The 12,791-nt window shown below is 44.2% G+C and overlaps 1 long non-coding RNA gene across 1 annotated transcript; it reads left to right on the forward strand.

Moving 5' to 3' along the window:
- The first annotated feature begins 503 nt into the window (after positions 1-503).
- On the forward strand, positions 504-11,671 carry LOC134757912 (uncharacterized). Its single transcript, XR_010132514.1, has 2 exons — positions 504-843; positions 11,274-11,671. It is a non-coding gene; the product is annotated as an uncharacterized lncRNA (long non-coding RNA).
- The last annotated feature ends 1,120 nt before the right edge of the window (positions 11,672-12,791 follow it).

Below are 12,791 nucleotides of genomic sequence, written 5' to 3' on the forward strand. Positions count from 1 at the left end.
GGGTCTAGACCTCTGGAGAGAGAAACTCAGACACGTGAAAGGGTAGAAAGACTCAGTGGTGACACACAGTGTAGTCCCTCTCATAGCCAGCACACTTCAATCCACCCTACTAAAACCCAGGCCACAGTTTAGTTCCTCATTTTTAAATAAAAGTGGGAGACATAGCATGTAAGGATGAGGAAAGGCGGAGACAGCGACCCCCATTTGGGCACCCCTTTTGGTTCTCTGGTTCCTCTACTTGCAAGTATTTGTGTAAGTGGGAAAAGCTTGAGGGCATGCCAGGTCAAACAAGAAGCTTCCTGTTACATATTATGTCTGTGCTTGTTCACATTTTAAACTGCTGCACACATTACACCAGAGAAAATTCCAGCCCATAGGTCAACCTGCAACCATTCAGTTCCTAAGTCCTCTATTTTGCTCTTTTCTTTTCTGCCTACTTTAAATCTTCTGTGTACTTTTTGTTCTTTTCTTTTTCTTTTCTTTTTTTTTTTTTTGAGACAGAGTCTTGCTCTGTCACCCAGGCTGGAGTGCAATGGCGCTATCTACTGCAGCCTCTGCCTTCCAGGTTCAAGCGATTCTCCTGCCTCAGCCTCCCCAGTAGCTGGGATTACAGACGTGCGCCACCACGTCTACGTAATTTTTGTATTTTTAGTGGAGACAGGCTCTCACCATGTTGACCAGGCTGGTCTCGAACTCCCGACCTCAAGTGATCCGCCGGCCTCGGCCTCCCAAAGTGCTGGGATTACAGGCGTGAACCACCACTCCTGGCCCTTCTGTTACTTTTCCACTGCTGTTGAGATAGAAGTCACTGTTGGGATCCAACCTTTTTGTTTGTGTAAACTGGTGAGTTTGTGTTGATATCTCTTGCTAGAGTTCTGAAGTAAAAGCTATAGGATCTTTGTGTGAGTGTGCATGCGTGTTTAGATGTGTATATGTACATGCACATATGTGTGCACATACATACGTTTTTTACGTGCTTTAGCCCTGAAGTGTCAAATTGGCTTCAAGTCAAAGAGTACTCATAAATTAAATAATAAGCCAAAAGCTTTTCAAGTTCACATGACTTACATAAATCTTTAATAAATAAGCTGGCTTTAAAATTATTGGTACGATAGTATTAGAAATATCTTAAAAATTGTCAGCATACATGTTTGTTTGCATTTACTGATCAAGCAGTTTCATATTTACCTCTGACAGATATTGTAAGGTGTCAAAATTTGGCATAAGGCTTACAAAACTATAAACCCAGCAACCCAGCATGAAACACAATAATCTTTGTTTCTGTACTTTTTGAGAAATAAGATGTTTAATGTTATTAGTGTAGTAAAAATAGCTAAATCCCAAGTTATCAGTAAAATATCTATATATTTAAAATTTTTGCTTAGGCAAACACAGAAAATTCATAGACTATAAAAATGGTTAACAGGGAAATAACTTTAAATGATGACTATCAGAGTTTTCACAGATAATCTAGGTAAAAGATTTTATAAAATTAATTAGGTAAATGTAATGAAACAAATGCCTGTAAATAAATATAATTTAGAATCTAAAGTTAAATAATAGATATTCACTAAATGTCTGGGCCATTTTCAATTTAAATAAATTGTATTATAGAAAAACTTTTCTAAAAAATATGTTCTTATTCAAAGCTAAGTTATTTTCATCTAATTCCATGTTTATTTATTTATATTTTTTGAGATGGAGCCTCGCTCTGTCTCCCAGGCTGGAGTGCAATGGTGCAGTCTCAGCTCACTGCATCCTCTGCCTCCCAGGTTCCAGCGATTCTCCTGCCTCAGCCTCCCTTGTAGCTGGGATTACAGGTGCCCACCACCATGCCTGGCTAATTTTTGTAATTTTAGTAGAGATAGGGGTCTTGCCATGTTGGCCAGGCTGGTCTCGAACTCCTAACCTCAGGTGATCCACCCACCTAAGCCTCCCAAAGTGCTGGGATAACAGGTGCGAGCCACCGCACCCGGCCAGATTCTAGGTTTATTTAAGGGTTATTTATGAAATATGGTAAAAGGAACCAAGAAACAAGAGATGTAAAGAAAGTTAGGCTGCGTGCATTGGGTCACACCTGTAATCCCAGCACTTTGGGAGGCTGAGGCAGGCGGATCATGAGGTCAGGAGTTTGAGACCAGCCTGACCAACACAGTGAAACCCCACCTCTACTAAAAATATAAAAATTAGTCAGGCATGGTGGCACGTGCCTGTAATCCCAGCTACTCAGGAGGCCGAGGTAGGAGAATTGCTTGCACCCGGGAGGCAGAGGTTGCAGTGAGCCAAGATCGTGCCACTGCACTCCAGGCTGGGTGACAGAGCGAGACTACTCCATCTCAAAAAAAAAGAAGAAGAAAGTTACAAGGAGGTATTTTTGGTAAGAAATGTTAAAAGAAAAATAATTTTGTGTGAGAAAGAATCTTGTTAAGAGATATGTTTAGGACAGAACAGAAAATCCAAGCAGGTTGTATATGGTCTGTGCAAGTCATAATATAGTCTGTAAAAAAGGAATTCAAAAAAATTTTTATGTAATTAAGTTTGCTATAACTAAAAGGAGATTATAATCATTCTAGGTATTGGACTTCAATAATAAAAATACAGTAATGCAAAAGGAGATCATTGGTTAGAACAAGATTTTCTTAAAATGCTGATGTACTCAGTGAAATTGCAAGAAGATTTTTATTTTTGAATTCCATAATCTCTTCTTGAAATTCTTCAGATGGACATCCTAGGGGTTCCACTTCTGCTGCATCCTGCTTGCCTCAGAGCTTTCCCTCTTTTGAAAAGGCCTGGGATGGTAACTCTCTCCTTCAACTTTTGCTGGCTCCCGTAATTTTTTAAAAATTAATAGTCTAAAGGAAGAGAGAGAAGTTTTGAAAACAGGCAAGTGAAAAATGTTATAGGATGTGCCTCTATCTGTGTCTCTGTCTATAAGTTTATTTATTGTCTGTTTGTTTGATTGGTTTGTTTATTTTGGAGACAGGGTCTCACTCTGTCACCCAGGCTGGAGCGCAGTGGTGTGATCTTGGTTCACTGTTCCCTTGAGCACTGGGCTCAAGGGATCCTCCTGCCTCACCTCAGCCATCCATGTAGCTGGAACCACAGGTGCATACTATCTCGCCCAGCTAATTTTTTGTATTTTTTATGTAGAGATGGGGTTTTGCCATGTTGGCCAGGCTGGTCTCAGTCCTGAGCTCAAGCGATCCACCCGTCTTGGCCTCCTAAAGTGCTAGGATTACAGGCGTGCGGCACCATGCCTGGCCTTGTTTGTAAGTTTCTATCTGTCATGAGGAAGTAATATTTCAGTACCAAATTATATGAAAGAGCTCTAATCAAATGGCTTAAAGAAAAGTAAGTGCTTATCAGACAACCAAAAGCTAGCTCAGACGCTTTTAATTGACATTCCTTTAGTAATCTTTGGTAAGACTAATTTGGTAAATTTAATTTCAAAATCCTGTCCAGTGGTTTAAAATCTTAGAGTCACGTTAGATGGGACTGTTCCCCTGACCTTGACCCCCTTGGTGGGCAGGAACTGGAGTGGCTCATGTTACTCAGCCTGCAGTTTGTGGACAGCTATGTGTTAACAGCTCAGTGAAGGGTCAAGGTGACAGCCTTCTGCACCTGTCCTTTTGGACACCGACTTCTTGTTTGGTGTCCAAGAATCATCAGGTCACACAAACCGAAAGATGATGAATGTGGAGGACTTTATTGAGCGGTGGAAGTGGCTCTTGGTGGAAGAGGAGCTGGAAAGGGGATGGTGTGTGAAGAAGGTGATGTTTCTCTGAAGCCTAGCCTTCTCTGGCTGGGCTCCCCTCCAAAACCACACCGTCTGAAGTTAGTCATGTTTATCTGTAGTCTCCAATGCTCAGTTACTTCTCTGCTCGCCACTCAGTAGCTTGTATCCCTGCCGGTCAGCTGCTTGTGTTGCTTTTTTCTTTCTCTTTTTCGTTTTTCTTCCTGCCAGCTGGTCTGGTCCTTATGGGCACAGGATAGGGGGCAGGGCAGGCCATAAAGGCAATCATCTGGGCAGAGAAACGAGGTCAGCTGCTTTCACTAGGGCCGAGTTTCCAGAATTGAGGTTGTAGTTTAGCCGGGAGCCCAGCCATCCTGTATCAATGTTAGATTAAATTAGGCAATCCTAGGTTTGGCACTGGAAGTTAGGGTTACTGGGAGTTGGAATAGTAGGAGAGTAAGATGTATTTTTGGTGAGGTTTATAAAAACACAAAGATGTGGTTTTTGCCAAAGAAAATGTAATGTTTAGAGGCTATTTCAAGGTCACTTTAAAATAAATGGAAAATTATGTAGATAAAACTCATTGGAGAAAGAGAAAAATAAAGAGGTGGGGAATGAGAAACCTTTGACTTTTGGGTGGCCACGTGGTCACACATGGTAATGAAGTGGCATCATTGTCTGGGGTAAATACCCGAGATTCATTGTCTCATGGCCACAGAAAACGAGGACGTGGACACACAGAATGAGGTTGAGAGCAGAAGTTTAGTAGGCAAAAGAAAGAGAAGAGCTCTCTGCAGCAGAGCGGGGTCCTGGAGAAGTGGGTTGCTGCTTCTTTGCTGAAATGCAGCAAGTTTTATAGATGAGCTTGAGGAGGCAGTGTATGATTTACATAGGACACAAAAGATTGGTTGGACCAGGTGTACCATTTGCATAGGGCACGTAAAGCTGGTTAGGACTAGATGTGTCCTTTGCATAGGGCATGAAAAACTGGCCTAATCTTTTTTTTTTTTTTTTTTTTTGAGATAGAATTTTGCTCTTGTTGCCCAGGCTGGAGTGCAATGGTGCCATCTCAGCTCACTGCAACCTCTGCCTCCCAGGTTCAAGTGATTCTCCTGCCTCAGCCTCCTGAGTAGCTGGGATTACAGGTGCCTGCCACCACACCTGGCTGATTTCGTACTTTTAGTACAGATGGGGTTTCTCCATGTTGGTCAGGCTGGTCTCAAACTCCTGACCTCAGGTGATCTGCCCACCTCGGTGCCTAATCTTTTATTATGCAGATGGACTCTTTACCTGGCTAGTGCCATGTCGCCTGTTTTTTTTGTTTGTTTTGTTTTGTTTTTTGAGACGGAGTTTCACTCATTTTGCCCAGGCTGGGGTGCAGTGGCGTGATCTTGGCCTAATGCAACCTCTGCCTCCCGAGTTCAAGCAATTCTCCTGCCTCAGCCTCCTGAGCAGCTGGGATTATAGGCATGTGCCACCACGCCTGGCTAATTTTTGTATTTTTTTAAGTAGAGACGGGGTTTCACCATGTTGGCCAGGCTGGTCTCGAACTCCTAACCTCAGATGATCCGCCCGCCTCGGCCTCCCAGAGTGCTGAGATTACAGGCGTGAGCCACTGCGCCTGGCCTCTGGTTTTTTACTGTACACGTGGTGACAAAGAAAAGGGAAGATGGAGCCTCCATGTTGAACATACCTGGCTTCCAGGTAGCCCTTTCCCATTGGCACAGCTGCCAGCATTTACCCATGCAAGCTTCCAGCTTGCTTATCTATGCCTGCAGCTCTATTTTCCAGGCTGCTCTTTGTTAAAAAGAAATGATTTGGGGGCTCCTTTTTAAAAAGGGAAATTCTGCCAAGGACTCTTTTACCCTCACTATCTGCCTGAATAATTTCTTTCTAGTTCCTCTATCAGTAAGGAGATGCAACTGGCTTGTCTTCAGTCACTAAAGGTCAAAGCCACCAGAGGAATTTAGAGTTGGATCCTACTCATAGTCCCAGGGAATTTAGTTCACTGGATGTATAGCAAATGCAAATTAATAAGGAAAAAGTGAACTATTCAGTCCCTTGCTTACTGCCTCTGTAGTTGCTAAAATGAAAGTAAAAGAGCGCTGCCTTGGGCGTGAAGGCGGCACCAAGCTCAGATGTGGGTCTGTCTCAGATCAGGCCAGTGACCTCAAAGCTTCCTACACAAGGAAAAATTAAGCCACGTCAACCAAAAGTTACCTCTGAGACCTGTGATTACCAAGAAGATAGACATGTGGAGGAAGGGCAAAACCAAGTAACTATTAAACCCAGAGGCTATTTACAGGGCTGTTCAGTCTTTTGGCTTCCCTGGGCCACACTGGAAGAAAAATTGTCTTGGGCCATGCATAAAATACACAAACACTAATGATAGCTGATGAGAAAAAAAAAAGGGAAGAAAATGTCATAACATTTTCAGAAAGTTTACACATTTGTGTTGGGCCACATTCAAAGCTGTCCTGAGCCACCTGCGGCCCGCGCGCCGTGGATTGGACAAGCTTGAAAAGGAATTGGTTCATCTTCTAGACTGGTATCGTCAGCTTCCCGAGTTCCCTTTTCTAAAATGGGTTGTAAGAATGACTACTTTAAGAACAGTATGTTTATTTATTTATTTTTTTGAGAAAGGGTCTCATTCTGTCACCCAGACTGGAGTGCAGTGGCATGATCTCAGCTCATCGCAACCTCCACCTCCTGGGTTCAAGTAATTCTCCCACCTCAGCCTCCTGAGAAGCTGGGATTACAGGCACATGCCACCATGCCCGGCTAATTTTTCTATTTTTTGGTAGAGATGGAATTTCACCATGTTGGCCAGACTGCTCTTGAACTCCTGACCTCAGGTGATCTGCCCACCTTGGCCTCCCAAAGTGCTGGGATTACAGGCGTGATCCACTCTGCCCAGCCGAGATGTTTAATTTTGAAATGCCACAGAAAGAAAGAGCATGTTTGGGCTGGTGCAGGGCCCGCGGCTCACTCACCACTAAACACTTGCTGATGAGTGTATGGGACCCAGATGCACAGGAAGTTTTCCCTGAGGAAATGGCCAGCCTGGTGGACTAGGTAAACACCACTACAAGGCCTGTTTATCCTGAAAAGGGGACTGCCCAGCCCTCCCTATAAAATGCCAAGTGGAGCACCCTAGATAAAGCAGCTGATGTGCTTCATATGCAAGCCATGTGGGATTGGCTTAACGATGACCGGGATATTCACCAGCTGAATATGCCCATTACCCAATGTATTAGTCCGTTTTCATGCCGCTGATAAAGACATACCCGAGATTGGGCAATTTACAAAAGAAAGGGGGGTAATTAGACTTACAGTCCCACGTGGCTGGGGAAGCCTCACGATCATGGTGGAGGGCAGGGAGGAACAAGTCACATCTTACATGGATGGTGGCAGGCAAAGAGAGAGAGCCGAGCGAAAGGAGTTTCTCCTTGTAAAACCATCAGATCTCGTGAGACTCATTCACTACCACGAGAACAATATGGAGGAAACCGCCACCAGAATTCAATTATCTCCCACCGGGTCCCTCCCACAACAATGGGAATGATGGGAGATACAATTCAAGATGGGCATTGGGTGTGGACACAGTCAAACTATATCACCGAGGTCACAGTGTGAAAGGAAAATAAATCTCAGGACCCCAACATCACTAAGCCAAGGGAAGAGTCAAGCTGGGAACTGTGTCAGGCAAGCCTGCCTCCCATTTGATTCTTAAATAAGACAGCTACAAAGATAAGAAGCTACATACCCCCCTCACAATTTGTGCTTAAGGAAATTCCTTGTGGACAAAGGACAGACGGAACTCAAAGTCATCCTTCCAAGGCTCCCCTGAGACAAATGCTTATCTGATAACTTCCTCTGCCCCATTGCTTATGTAAAAGTACAGATTCACGGAGCCAGCCTAAGTTGTGTATTCAGTGGAAAGCTGATCAAGGACTCAAAAGAATGTAACCTTTTGTCTCTTGTCTACTTCTAATCTGAAAGCTCCCACTCCAAGTTGTCCTGAATTACCGAACTGAGCCCATGTATGTCTTACACATATTGATTGATGTCTCATGTCTCCCTAAAATATATACAAGCAAGCTGTGCCCTGAACACCTTGGGCACATGTCGTCAGGACTTCCTGAGGCTGTGTCACAGGTGCACGTTCTCAACCTTGGTAAAAGAAACTTTCTAAATTGACTGAGACCTGTCTCAGATATTTTGGGTTCACGGTAGATTCTCAGTGTATTAATGATGTTATGGGAAGAACTGTGAAGCTCATAAATTTGGAAAGGAAAGGTTTATTTCTATAAATGTTGTGGTTCAAGGGTCCCCTTCTACAAGAGCACCCCAGGTGACATGACTCTTGCAGAATCAAACAATGGTTGGAGAAATCTTATCAAATTTGCAGTTGTAGCTTTCCCTCATGGGTCTTACAGATGCTACCAAAAGACTAGGGTGTCAATGAGAAGAGACAAACTGTAAATTTTTTTAAGAGGTTTATTCTGAGCCAAATATGAGTGACCATGGCCGCCCGTGACACAGACTTCAGGAGATCCTGAGAACATGCGCCCAATGTGGTCTGAGGACAGCTTGGTTTTCTACATTTTAGGGAGACATGAGACATCGATCAATACATGTAAGACATACATTGTTTCCGTTCAAAAAAGGTGAGATAACTCAAAGTGGGGGATTCCAGCTCATGGATGGACAAGACACAAAAGGTTGCATTCTTTTCGGTCTTTGATCAGAATACACAATTTACATGTGACGGAGGTTGGGGGGTGGGGGTGGTGGGTAGAGGAATAGTGACTGATGCCTGTTCAGTGAATCTGCATGTTTGCGTAAACAATAGGGCAGGGGAATCTATCAGATATGCATTTGTCTCAGGTGAGCAGAGAGGGCTGACTTTCACTTCTGTCTCTCCTTTGACCCACACCTGTGAAGATAAGCCAAGGTGAAATTGAACAGAACTGTTTTAGGGTAAAGATCTTGAGGTCCACAAAAAATTTCTTTGTGGGCAAATTATGAAAGAGGTATGTAGCTTTTTGTTTTGTTTGTTTGTTTGTTTTTGTCTCCATAGCTGTCTTATTTAGGAGAAAATGGGAGGCAGGTTTTTCTGATGCAGTTCCCAGCTTGCCTTTTCCCCTTGGCTTGGGGATTTTGGTTTCCTTTCACTAATTAACAAACAAAATTAATAAATTAACAAACAAAAACAGGGAAGGGAAAAGTGAGTCAAAGGGCTCATGCCAGAAGGGTGGAAATCTTTAGATAATTATTTTGTTATTATTATTAATTTTTCTTTTTTTGAGATGGAGTTTTGCTCTTGTTGCCCAGGCTGACATGCAATGGTGCCATCTCGGCTCACTGCAACCCCGCCTCCCAGGTTCAAGTGATTCTCCTGCCTCAACCTCCTGAGTAGCTGGGATTACAGGCACCTGCCACCACGCCCAGCTAATTTTTTTTTGTATTTTTAGTAGAGACGAAGTTTCACAATGTTGGCCAGGCTGGAATCTTTAGATAATTGTTAAGAAATAAAAGAAAAGGAAAATTGATGGAGTTAAAACAAAAGACTTTACAACATGATCAAAGGTTGGGTGGGCCACAGGGAGCCCCAACTGGTCCCCCAACATGAAGGGGCCCCATGCCAGTTTTCTTCATTTGCCTCAGATTGGAGAAGTTTAAGAAAAATTGAGGCTGGGCATGGTGGCTCAAGCCTGTAATCCCAGAACTTTGGGAGGCCAAGGCAGGCGGATCATCTGAGGTCAGGAGTTCGAGACCAGGCTGGCCAACATGGTGAAACCCCGTCTCTACTAAAAATACAAAAAAATTTGCTGGGCGTCGTGGCACGCACCTGTAATCCCAGCTACTCAGGAGGCTGAGGCAGGAGAATCGCTTGAACCCAGGAGGCAGAGGTTGCACTGAGCAGAGATCATGCCATTGCACTCCAGCCTGGGCAACAAGAGCGAAACTCTGTCTCAAAAAAAAAAAAAAAAAGTTTTAGAGCAGGAATGAAAAGAAGGAAAGTACACTTGGAAGACGGCCAAGTAGCTGACCTAAGAGATCAAGTGTATGGTTGGCCTTTAGACTTGGGGTTTTATAGGTTGGCATGCTTCTGGAGTCTTGTGTCCCTTCGCCGCTGAGTCTTCCCTTGGGGTGGGCTGTCCACATGCACAGTGGCCCGCCAGCACTCGGGAGGGGAGCATGCGCAGTGTGTTTACTGGAGTCGGACGCATGCTCACTTGAGGCGTTCTTCCCTTACCAGCTGAATGTTCCTAGAAGGTTATAGACCAGTTAAACTCCACCGTTTTGCTTCTCAGTGTGCATGCTTGAGCCCACTCACTCACCTCCTGAGATCGTATTGGGAAGCTGCTGACCACCAGTTTTAGGTGTTTTCTATTTACTGGGAGACGGCCTTTCCCTGGTGCTGACTGTGACCAATTATGATTTTAGAGACAGTTTATCAACCGCCTGACCATCACCTGATGGTCTTCTGACATTTCTGGTGTGTGTGGGGAGGGGAGCAGGGGGAACCCATCTCCTGCCCTGTTCATGCCTGACACGCTACCTACCCTAACAGTAGTGTCAGAGGTGTGTGAACCAGAACAACTCCATCTTAACTAGGAGCTGGGTAAAATGAGGCTAAAACCTACTGGGCTGCATTTCCAGATGATGGAGGGATTCTAAGTCACGGGATGAGATAGGAAGTCAGCAAAAAATACAGGTGATAAAGACCTTGCTGATAAAACAGGTTGCAGTAAAGAAGGCGGCCAAAACCCACCAAAACCAAGATGGCCACAAGAGGGACCTCTGGTCGTCCTCACTGCTACACTCCCACCAGCACCATGACAGTTTACAGATGCCATGGCAACGTCAGGAAGTTACCCTGTACAGTCTCGGGACCCCTGTCCTGTAACAGTAGGAGGCACAAGATCCCAAGTTTGTTTAAATCCCCTTAGGGCACCTCCCAAACCTTGCAGTGACCTGCCTTGCTGAGGGTGGGAGAACTGGCCCCATATCCTATCACCTGAAGGATCTCATTGTTGGTAGCCTCAGGTAGGACCCACCTGTCTGCAAAAAGCAAACAACAAAAATTTTAAAATCCACGCTCTCCTTCTGCTTGGGGTGAGGCTTCTGTAGACAGATCTAGGGCAGGTCTTCAAAGGGACAGTTTGAAAGAGGAGTCGTGAGGTCTGCCTTTTCCCAAAGCCTCCTCCCCCTGGGGACCTGCAAGGGCAAGGATGGGGAGATTGGATTCCATCGACATTGCATCTGCTTTGTTCTGAAAACTCCCCAGGTAGCTCTGCGGAGCCGGTTGCCTCCCTAAAGCCCCACACCCAGTCTTTTCTCTTCTTTTTCTTTTTTTTTTTTTTTTTTGAGAGGTCTCCAAGCTAGATGCATTCAATTCTTTCTGTATTCAACAAGATAACCCTCTAAAAAAAAACCTGTCTGCCGGGTTTTAAGTATTCCAGTAGAGACGCATGCAGAGAAAAACATTTGCAGTGAAATGAGAGCTGTGACTGATGTTTCTGTTCCTTAGATCCTGGGGAAGCAGGAAGATACTCCAAGGAAACATCAGAAACCCAGGAGGCAGACAGAAGAGGACCCTGGTTTCCCCAACAGCCAAACCATAGCGCTCACTGCTCTAAACTGCCTTTCTGAGAGCTGATTATTTTCCACATTTGAAAAATGGCCAAGCTGAGTCAAAAGATCCTCCCGTGAAACAGCTAGCTCACTCGGGGGTAATTCTAAGCACTGTAGATTCCTCCAAACACCTGTCTTTGCAAACCAAGCAACTTTTCCAGTGTACAATAAGACAATTAAGAGGAACAAAGCCATTCTAGCCCTCTCTTCACTCACCTTTTTCTTTGTCTATGTGATTTCAACATCAAGTTAATTGGCAATTGCGGTTACCATAAAGTGCTTCCTTGCCAGTTTTAGAGTGTCTTTCAAATTGCCCATGTATTTAAAATTGTCTTCTTCTTGGAAGATTAAGCCCTGCCTGAAAGCTTTTGTTTCAAATTACTATTGATTGAATCATACAGCCTTCAAAGGGAAGGAAATTCTAACACAGGCTATAATGCAGATGAACCTTGAGGCTGTTACGCTAAGTGAAATAAGCCAGGCACAAAAGGACAACTAGAGTGTGGTTCTGCTTATTTGAGGCGGTCAACCTAAAAGGAAGAAGCTGAGGCAAAATTAATATAAATAGTTTATTTGAGCCAAGCTTGAGGCTTGCAAACTGGAAGAATAGATTCAAGTTGCCCTGAATATACACTTAGACGCTCTGATTAGCAGCCATTGCAAGTGGATGTGTTTGTTTGAGACAGGGTCTCACTTTGTCACCCCGGCTGGAGTGCAGTGGCATGAACACGGCTCACTCCAGCCTTGACCTCCTAGGCTCATGTGATCCTCCTGCCTCAGCCCCCCAAGTAGCTGGGACTACAGGTGCACGCTACCACGCCCAGCTAATTTTTACACTTTTTATAGAGAAGCGATTTCACGGGGAGTGGATTGATACAAAATTGTTGTCAGAAATTCTTGCTGTTTACAGAAATAATACTGATTCGTGATTGGCTGTCTCTTGTTAAGCCATAGGGTGTGGGTTGTGGTATCCAGTGTGGTATTATAAGGTTAACTTATAGTTATGTGTGACAATGGCAAGCAGTTTCAATAGATGTATACATAGCTCAAAGCGGGGACTAGGGCACGATTGCTGTCTCGTCTTAATGCATTTCTGGGCCTGATAATTTGAAAGTGCTCAAATTCCTCAGATAAAAGTACTTCTCTTTCATGAAAATACTTGGAATAGTCAAAATCAGCAAAGCAGAAAATCGAACAATGCTGCCAGGGCTTGGCGGAGGAGGAAATGAACAGATGAGGACACTATGCAACTGCTATGTGTATTTTAACACAATCAAAAAATAGAAAGCTGGGTCCAGTGGCACTGGATTACAGTGCCTGTAATCCTAGCACTTTGGGAGGCCGAGGCGAGCGGATTGCTTGAGCCCAGGAGTTGAAGTCTAGCCTGGGCAACACGGCAAAATCCCTTCTCTAC

This window comes from Gorilla gorilla, chromosome X, assembly GCF_029281585.2.
Source record: "Gorilla gorilla gorilla isolate KB3781 chromosome X, NHGRI_mGorGor1-v2.1_pri, whole genome shotgun sequence".
Taxonomy (NCBI): Eukaryota; Metazoa; Chordata; class Mammalia; order Primates; family Hominidae; genus Gorilla; species Gorilla gorilla.